A 10,470-nucleotide genomic window follows, 5' to 3' on the forward strand; every position below is an offset into this window, starting at 1 on the left:
CGCTAGATGTAGGAGCTCTGAGGAAAAGCGCTTCATTTTTAGGAAAATACTGAAGTGTATTCCGTTAAGGAAATTGGTAAAGATAATATAATTTATCTTTAAGATTATTGATGGATGTCTCATCTCTCTCTCTATACTCTCTAACTTCTCTCTCTCTCTCTCTCTCTCTCTCTCTCTCTCTCTCTCTCTCTCTCTCAAACACATACACATGTAATACACATATAGTTACTCTTGCCTTTTTTTCATTGTATAGAGAGACCATAAGTGTTAATTGTTTTGGTGTCTGTGTGTGATTGCGTAGAGGCAAGTACAAGGACAATAGCATTAAAGTTGGTGGTTTCGAATACCATTCTCTCTTAAACTTGAGATTAGTTTTATTGTTACCCTTTTTGTCTCTATCTATTTGTGTCTTTGCAGTTAATATGCGATGCATAGATAAATATGTTTTTTATGTTTATTTGTTTGGTTAGCGAAGAGAGAGAGAGAGAGAGAGAGAGAGAGAGAGAGAGAGAGAGAGAGAAAGAGAGAGAGAGAGAAGACACTGTACATTAAAATACTTTCTATATCGAGTGTTCTAATATTGATCATTTGTATGGAAAATGTTAATGTAATAATGATTTTTGCCACCTCTAATACTTTAGTGTGTGCACATAAATACAGTTTATAATATTGATATGCTTGGCTGTCTAAGCTAGAAACTTTTTCTTTATTAGACCACTTCTTTTGAGATTGTAGAGAGAGTTCTAGAGAGAGAAGATATGGATCTTAGAGAATATAAAAACTACAAGCTTTAGAGAATATATAAACTAAAGTAGCCTTAGAATAGGTGAGAAATGTTCTTAAAAAGTAAAGAACTTTCTTTATGGTTTTGGCAATACAAGACTTTTAGAGAGACAATTATATGTATTGCTAAGAGTTATCATTGTGTAACTTTTCAACAACAAGGTATCTACATGTATATAGTGCTGGTATACAGTAAGGTTATTAGTGTTGTGTTATATATTATATGTTGACTGAGATATAAAGAGATGTCTATAGAGCCTCAAGATATTCATTTTGGATTTCAGTAAATGGAGATCCAATATGATAACAATGGCTCCAATGCCATAGTGGCTGTGAATGATGATTCCAATGTAGAAGTAGCTTTGTCTACCCCACACCTGAGTTAATGAATGTTTGAGCTGCAAAACACCTTGCTCGGTCAAGGTCTCTATCTAAACAGCCAAGCTCTAAACGTCTACAAACTATTGTGGACATATACGAGCGCACTGAGAAAAATCAAGTTGCTTGCAAGGAATACTTAGAAGCCCTTTGGGATGAGATTTGTGGAAGTGGCAGCCAAAGGGGAGATACACCAAACAAGAGATGAGTTGACTCATCATCTTCATCGCGTTCTTGACAGTAGTGGTCACATGGAGGCTAACCAACTAGACATGATTTCTTTCATGGAAAATATGCATATTGAATTTGGGGAACGTCTAGGTGGATGTAATAGGGAATGTTTAGAACAAGTCAATTCTCTAAAAGAGCAAGCACGTACATTAGTCTTGGAGGTATTGAGTCTAAAGATATCTGTTAATCGACTCAATGCTATTATGAAAAAGATGAGCCGAATATTGGAAACTAGGGTAGTTGCCTAGGGATTTTGTGATAGTAAAGATGCATTTGCTCAAGAGTCAAATTGTATTACAACTTTCCAGATCTAGCTCTCCGGGGTGATAGTTATGATTTCCCTATTTTCTCAAATTCATTACATCTTTCTTCTATGTTACTCTCTCGCTCTTTTTTTTTATGTCTCTCAACCTGTTTTACATTTTTTAAAATTTCTTGCTCTCTCTCTCTCTCTCTCTCTCTCTCTCTCTCTCTCTCTCTCTCTAATGCGTAGACTACAGGAGATGGGAGTGCACATAGAGCTGATTTGGGGAATCATGGCTTTATACAGGACAGTTGTGGAGCAGGTACGTACTACTTAGGGTATATCTGAGATGGTTCACTCCACTATTGGGGTGAAACAGGGCTGTCCCCTTTCTCCCACCTTATTTGGGATGTATGTGGATGAGGTTTCGAACTATGTAGGGCGGGAGGGTGACAGAGGAGCACAGCTAGCAGGGACATGGATTCCACTGTTATTGTATGCTGATGATATTGTGTTGATCTTAGATTCTCCAGAGGGGATGCAACGTCATTTGGATGCATTGCACACGTTTGCACAAGACAGTGGATTGTCTGTTAACTTTGGTAAAACCAAGGTGATGGTGTTTAACACTACAGCATAGTGGGTTAGGAGGTCAGCACCCACCTTTACATACGGTCAGGAGACAGTGGAGTATACAGATGCATATACTTACCTGGGTGTGGTTTTTAGTGGCCCACTATTTTCCTTGAGGAGAGCAGCGGAGACCAAATTGACTAGAGCTTATCCAGCATTGGGGAGACTAGAGAGGATGTGTTTGCAGGTTCAGTTTCAGGAACCTCAAACAAAGCTCTAGCTCTTTGACACTTTGGTCACTTCAGCCATGCTATATGGAGTGGAGATATGGGAACCCTCAATGGATCACCACAGCCAAGCTGGTAGCACTGATGGATGGAGATGTATGGAGAGGCCCTTGGTTTCTATGATTTCCTGGATGATTAGGGCCAAGGCCTCCGTACCACATGATATTATCCGTGCAGAGATGGCTACCCCCCATTGGTAGTAGAGGCACTCACTCGATCAGTCTCCTTTATACATAGCACTTGGGCTCTCCCTAGAGAGACAGATATGCTCGCTTAGTCCTGGAGTCTTCACGACAGTTGGCATCACGGGGAGACGGATCATGTTGGTATGCACATATGGCAGTTTGGTTCCAACTGCATGGCTTTAGTATGGATAGGCTACCTCCATTTCAGTACTCCCTGGATGCACCCTCCCTCTCTCTCACACGGGTAGAGATTACCAGACTTATCAGGCACGACTTGACTTGGTTGGACACTAGGAGGACATGGATACAGCCGACACACGAGCTTGGTACGAAGATGGCTTTCTATAGAGATCATCTTCTCCAGCTCACGAAGGATGGGTTTGTGATTAGACCCAGCTACATGGATACTCATCTTTCTCATGGGGTACGGTGTGCTATTGGTCAGATGCGCACATCCTCACACCAGCTAGAGATTGAGATTGGCAAATTCAGAGGAGTACCAGCTGAGGCCAGGATTTGTCAGTTGTGCCAGATGGAGCCAGAGACAGAGTTACATTACATATGTCACTGTCCAATATATTATGAGATACGAGGCCGTTTTCACTACCTATTCAGAGAGGGTTTCGGACCACTTTCCAGAGTCATGAGATACCAGGATCAGAGATGCCTCAGATTATACTTGCTGGAGCTGCGTAGACATAGAGAGGGTCTCTTGAGAGGGAGAGGGTCTCTTGAGAGGGAGAGGATCAGAGAGGGAGAGACACCTCCAGAGGTATATTATATACTTCTTTCGACCAGAGATTGAGCAGTCAGGCCAGCAGGCATTGCAGCTAGCCCCAGAGTATAGCCGCACCAGCAGAGGTACACTGATTGATCGGGCTATATAGTTGGGGCAGTCCAGGCGCCCCAAGATGAGAGGCCCATCTCGACACACCGGCGGAGACTATAACATAGGATTAGGACCATACTAGCACAGCATGGGAGACGTCCAGTCAAAGTACTCACCATGGAGGACATTAAGGATATCCGCCATCGACCGATGAGAGACATCTTTGGATAGTGATGTATATGATACTTACCTTTGTTGTAGTTTTCCTTCCCAGATGTTATCCATTAGGAGCTCCTAGTACCTTACTTTTCCTCATAGTTGTTGTTTCAGTTTCAGTTAGTTGTTTAGTTGTTTTAGCTTTTCTTACACAGACATTGTATCAGATCCACCAATTGTTGTAACCTTTTTGGTCTCATAGGTCATTTTGGCCTTTTGAAGATGTTAATATATCATTTCATTCTCTCTCTCTCTCTCTCTCTCTCTCTCTCTCTCTCTCTGGAGACGAAGATAGGTTTTCTTTTATTAGTGTCATAGGAGATGGATTGTATATGTTATACTCACTTATCTATTATAAATCTCTCTAATAATTACATTGTGTTTGCTATTGTGCAGAGTCTATCTGAGAGTAGGGTCACATTGTGATAATGGCACTTGAAGTAAAATAAATATAATAAGGTAATATTATGTTGTCCGTTTGAAGTTAGGAATGTTTGTAAAAAGCAAATTAGTATTTGTTATTTTGTGTTTCGAAGGAGGTTGAAGATGGTTAGGAGCTATGTATACCTAAGTTTGAACCAAGTTCATCGGCTTCTTCAATTTTTAGATGCAACACGCATGTCTCGCCGTAATTGTTTACGGACAAGGGCTTATCGAAAACAAATTGTTGCTAATTTAAAGGAGTACTTTAATGACAATGGAATCGAAACATTTGGAAGGTTTGAAAATGAGGAGGAGCATAGAGAATTCCATGCTAGAACCCACTTAGATACGAGTAACAGAGAATTCCATGCTAGAACCCACTTAGATACGAGTAACAGAGCAACTGCCAATGCTACGGCACTTCAAGAACCTATCAATGAATATCAGACGATTCAGGCACATAGAGATATGGCACGAGGCCCTATTTCTTTTGATTTAAATGAGCTACCTATAGATGAGACCGCTCCTATTGATAATTTTGAATCTATTTGCTATGTTGTTGGCGATGTGAAAGGTATTAAATCTAAATGTCACTCTATAAGGTGTGTGTTTTCATTTCCTCGAGATGTTAAGCACCCAACAACTATGGTGGTATATTCCAGAGATTTTACTCTTCACTCTTTAGAAGCCCTTTCTTATAAGTGTCCTTTTTGTGGTGCTCTGATTTGGAAATGTGAGGTGTCAAGAAAGCTTGGACAATGTGTGGGTAAACACTATTGTGTAAGTGGAAAAATCTCTTTACTGCCTTTGGCAAACCCTTCTCTTACATTGGGTTGTTACTTGGTAATGATAGTACACGCAAGGAATATACTCTCTTATAACAATGCCTTGTTATTCGTTTCACTAGGTGCTCACTTTCAGCTTCATCAGAATCATGGCCAATGAGAGATTATGCCTCAGCATTGCACGCTGATCACAAGAGGCGTGGACATACTGCCCTCCAAACCACTTGTGTTGCCGTCTCTCCGCTGGGTCAGGAAAATATAGATCCTTGAAATGGCGTGCGAGTCTTGCTCGGCTCGTTCGAGTTATAGCGGAAGAGATGAGATGCTCGAAGGCGAATGCAGTCATGTCTTGTGACTGGGTGAGGTCGAGAACACCAGATAAGTGTGGAACTTCCATCTATAAAACAATTTCTTTGATTAAAAATTCTTCATTAATGAAGCTTAGGGAATGAAAATACAATATGAAAATGCTTTTTGTGAGTTTTTATTATCAATTTCTGATAAGAATTCGTTTGTCCTTATTAGCTTTCAACAAAGCTTTGATTGAGATCCCTACCCCCTCCGCGGTTCCCCGACGATGGAAGCAGCATCTGCCTCCCGCACGGGGCGGGATCTACACTGGGTCTACCCCCTCCGCGGTTCCCCGACGATGGAAACAGCGTCTGCCTCCCGCGCGGAGCGGGGATCTACACTCGAGGCCTCGCCCGCGGATGTCCGGACGAGAGACTAGCCCGGCCGGGTACAACCCTTTTTTCTCTATGAGATACAAAGCCCATATTAACATAGAAGTATGCTCTACCATACAGCAGTGAAGTATTTGTATAAGTATGTATACAAAGGATACGATAGAGCTGTAGAGTTGCAAGATACACATGGGGTTATTGACGAGGTTAGTCAATATCTGGATGCACGGTGCGTGTCCACGTTAGAGGCATGCTGGCGCTTATACCAATATGATTTGCATGATGAAAAGCTTGATATACAAAGGTTACATAATCATTTCGCGATGCACAATAATGTGATATTCAATGACCAGGATTATTTGCATGATGTAATTAGTCGTGAGACAGAAACCAAAGAACTTCTCTCACCAAATGGTTCAAAGCGAATTAATTGTATGCAGATGCAAATAGCTTGCTATATGTTGATTTTCCTTGCAAGTGGGTGTGGAATACAACTCTTTCATCATGGACTAGAATAAGAAAAGGAAATATTATTGGATGTATGTATAATGTTATCCCAAGTGCAGGTGAGCAATATTACCTATGCATGTTACTCACAGTGTGCAAAGGCAGTAAATCTTTTGAGGATGCACAAACAGTGAATGGACATTTGTATCCCTGTTTTAAGGCTACCTGATTTTGGAGAGTTATGAGGAGTGGTATACGTGTCTTCAAGAAGATACATTTCAGAAAACAAGATTCTAATTACGTCAACTGTTTTTCATTATACTGGTTTTTTGTGAGCCTATATCCCCTGGACAGCTTTGGAGCAAATTCTCCACGAAACTTTTAGATGATTTTTTCCATACCTTGCAGTAGAGAGGGTTTGCTGATGTCAATGTTTGACATTCTATAGCGACAAATAAAGCTCTGTTGCACATGCAAGACCTCTTATAATAATATGGAAAGCGGCTACATGATTTTGAAGGGTTGCCTAATCCTAATAGGTCAATCGTTGCCACTACGAACAATGGTTTGCTAATGAAAGAGATGATGTTTGATTGTGTTCAACAGGCCGATTTGTCTGTTTCTATGGAAAGGAGTCTAAATAGTGGTCAATTAAGAGCATTTGATACTATTCTTGAGGCTGTTTCTCTGAACCAGGGTGGTGTATTTTTCCTCGATGGACCAGGTGGATCAGGCAAAACATATCTTTATAATGCCTTGCTATCTTGATTATGTGGAGAGAATAAAGTTGCACTCGCATGTGTATTGTCTCGAATAGCTGCATTGTTACTTTCAAATAGTTGTACAACACACTCACATTTCAAAATCCCATTGGTTCTTAATGCTTCCAGCACATGAGGCATCAAAGCTAATAGCTCATTGGCTAAGGTGTTGAAGATTGCAAGGTTAATCATTTGGGATGAGGCTCCCAATGATGCATCAGTACGCATATGAGGCTTTGGATAGGACATTGAAAGACATTATGCAAAGTGATATAGTGTTTGGTGGGAAAGTTATGCTCTTTGGTGTGGTGACTTTAGGCAAATCTTACTAGTTGTGGCAAAGGGATCACATGAGGATATTCTTGATGCAACGTTATACTGGTTACATATTTGGAGATATGTGAATGTTTTAAAGCTTACCCAAAACATGCGGGTTAGACAGAGTGCTTATGATTGTACAAAACAAGAATTTATTAAATGGACTTTACAAATTGGAGATGGCTCTATAGGCCATCCAAACAATCAAGGTAGAGTGGTAATTTCACCATAAATGTTGATCCATGGGAACTCCCTTTTGAGTTTGGTAGAATGGGTATACAAAGATCTTCAAAGAGCGGGGATTATGCATGCTTCTTCAAAGACTATGCTATTCTTGCACCAAGAAATCTAGAGGTTGATGAGATCGATGAACTAGCCTTGAGTGCATTACCTGGGCTTGAAAGAGAATACCTCCGTGCAGATTCAGTTGTTTCTTCTGAGAATGATAGAATATTGTATCCAATTGAGTACTTGAATAGTTTGAACTTAGGTGGTGGTTACCCTCCTCACCACTTGCTTTTAAAGATTAATGCTCCTATCTTGCTACTACGCAATTTGGACCCTCAGGGGGGGACTTTGTAATGGTACGAGATTGATATGCAAGCAATTCACTCAAAGGTAATAGAAGCGAAAATCATTACAAGTGCAAACATTGGAGACATGGTCTTTATTCCTAAGATTACATTCACACCAACTATGCTTCAATTGACTTTTGACATGAGAAGGAGACAATTTCATGTCAATTGACATGAGAAGGAGACAATTTCATGTCAATTGACTTTTGACATGAGAAGGAGACAATTTCTTGTGAGGTTAGCTTTTGGTATGTCAATAAATAAGTCCCAAGGACAAACAATGAGTGTGTTGGGACTTTATTTGGCCACACAAGTATTTATGCATGGACAATTGTATGTTTCTATGTCACATGTTAGATCATCTGATGCAATGAAAGTGTGTGTAAAGAACTACTGTGGAACACGAAAGTAGCATAGAAGGCTCAAACGAAGTCTTCACAACCAATGTGGTCTACGAAGAGGTATTGCAAATGGCATGCGGAAGAATGTAAATGTAATCTATGCCAAAAGGTAGAGAATGAGCTATTGACATAACAACCTACAAACGCCTAAGGCTACATTCATAGATATCTGTGTATCAAGGAAGTAAGCATTTTAAAGAAGAACGTTTGCAAAGATGTGACATGCGCAATCTATGTTTTCTTTCAACAAGTGTGCATGCTTTGAAGTTTATTGTTTCTTTTAGAATGACAATTATTGTATAGAGATGCGAAGACATGAAGTTAAGTAAGAGATGGATGTAAAATCTTACTATTTATCTCACATTGATGCTACACTTTTTGGTAATATTGATTTTATATGTATAAATCTATTTACATTATGTGGATTAAATGGTTGACATTGAGGTAAAGCCACCATGCAAATCCACAATAGGGAGTGCCCTATCATTGCTCAAGGGGTGGTTCAAATTGTTGAGATGGATGAAGGGGCACAATGAGTCCTGTTTATTTTTTTAACATTTGGATAAGCAAATGTTTGCTTTTGACTTGCTTTGACATACAATGGCATTATTTATTTTTCTTTCTTGGCTCAAAATACTGAACATCCATATATATATATATATATATATATATATATATATATATATATATATATATATATAGAGAGAGAGAGAGAGAGAGAGAGAGAGAGAGAGAGAGAGAGAGAGAGAGAGAGCGCTCAAAGTCTTATGTAAATTATTACTGTAGTGAGTGTTAAATCTAATATCATGGGTATATTGATTAGGATGGATGTGGCAAAAGGAGATCATTTTCATTTGTTTATGGTGATAGACAAGATATTGAAGGTATTTTTTACGACGGTTGCTATAATATAGGCATCATTGTTTTCCATAATATTCATGGCTCAATCGTAGACCCTCCATTTTGGGAAGGACAAGCAACACCATCTCTAATTATCAAACTATTAGAGAGCATTGGTGTTTTATGGTATATATAGAAACTTGCTTTTCTGTTGCTTTTGAGTTTTATTTAAAAGATTAATAATGTTATTGATACATTCTTTAGTAACATGGAATATCTTTATTTTTTAGAACCTAGATTATTGCTAGGTTTGTATAGTGGAGATACGCACAACAAGAGCTTTGGGCTCCTTGGAATTTACAATCTAAGATTGTGGATCAGCTTCATGTACATGTAATGTTTGTAGACTACGAAAACCCAATAAGTAAGATTTTCAGTGCATAGGCACTAGACATTATTGAATTTTTTGATTTGCTATCTACAAGCCTATTCAAATGCCATTCATCTCAAATATTGATCCACCGAATGAGTTTTATAAGGTTTTATCTTTTTTCTTCTTTTTTTCTTCCAAAATTATACCTTGCAATATCTAATGTTTTTATCTTAAATATATTATGGCAGATGGAGGCGAAGAGTTTAGGCTTCCAAGTAAGGATAATCCAGTTGCTCGAAGATTATTTTAATGCTTTGTTCAGGTGTGTTAAGATTGTCAACACTATATTGGGCTAGAATGCTAGATGTATATTTATGCCAAGTTTGGTGTTTATTCAAAGAAATGTAAGTACTTTAGGAGCTTCTACATGGATATATATGGCAAGCATGGTGTGGTTATATATAGATTGGTAAGTTGAGAACCATGAGGCCCAAAATGGGCTTTAAATATAAGGCTTATCTCTACTCACCCCCGAGGATGAGCCTTTTGTTTTTATGCATGCAAGAATACTATTGCCCGTTGGGATGGGTCTAGCCTCTAGATATCATCTTCTTACTATATATTACATAGAAAACTTCCCTATGCACCCTCGCTGCTACGTGTCCTTTTTTTAAAGGCCATGTAGCACGGGGGCCCTCGACTTGCAGCTTTGTCAGTCGCATACACTGCCGCCGCCCTTCATCAATTACATGCAGTCGGTCGCGCCTCTATTAGGTAATCATGGTCCATCGCTCCCCTGTTGCCTCCAAGGTTTCAAAATTCATCAGTTACATGCAGTTGGCTGCCTCTATCAGGTCATGCACGGGGGCCCTCGACTTGCAGCTCCGTCAGTCGCATACACTGCCGCGCCACCCTTCATCAGTTACATGTAGTCGGCCGCCTCCATCAGGTAATCATGGTCCATCACTCCCCCATTGCCTCCAAGGTTTCAAAATTCTCCAAGGTCATCGTGTTGTTTGTTCCAAGGCCATGCATGGGGGCCCTCGACCTGCAGCTCCGTCAGTCGCATACACTGCCGCCGCCCTTCATCAGTTACATGCAGTCGACTGCCTCTATCAGGTAATCATGGTCCATCACT

The sequence above is a fragment of the Cibotium barometz genome, chromosome 66 (genome assembly GCF_041138505.1).
Source record: "Cibotium barometz isolate CiBa-2024 chromosome 66, ASM4113850v1, whole genome shotgun sequence".
Lineage (NCBI taxonomy): Eukaryota > Viridiplantae > Streptophyta > Polypodiopsida > Cyatheales > Cibotiaceae > Cibotium > Cibotium barometz.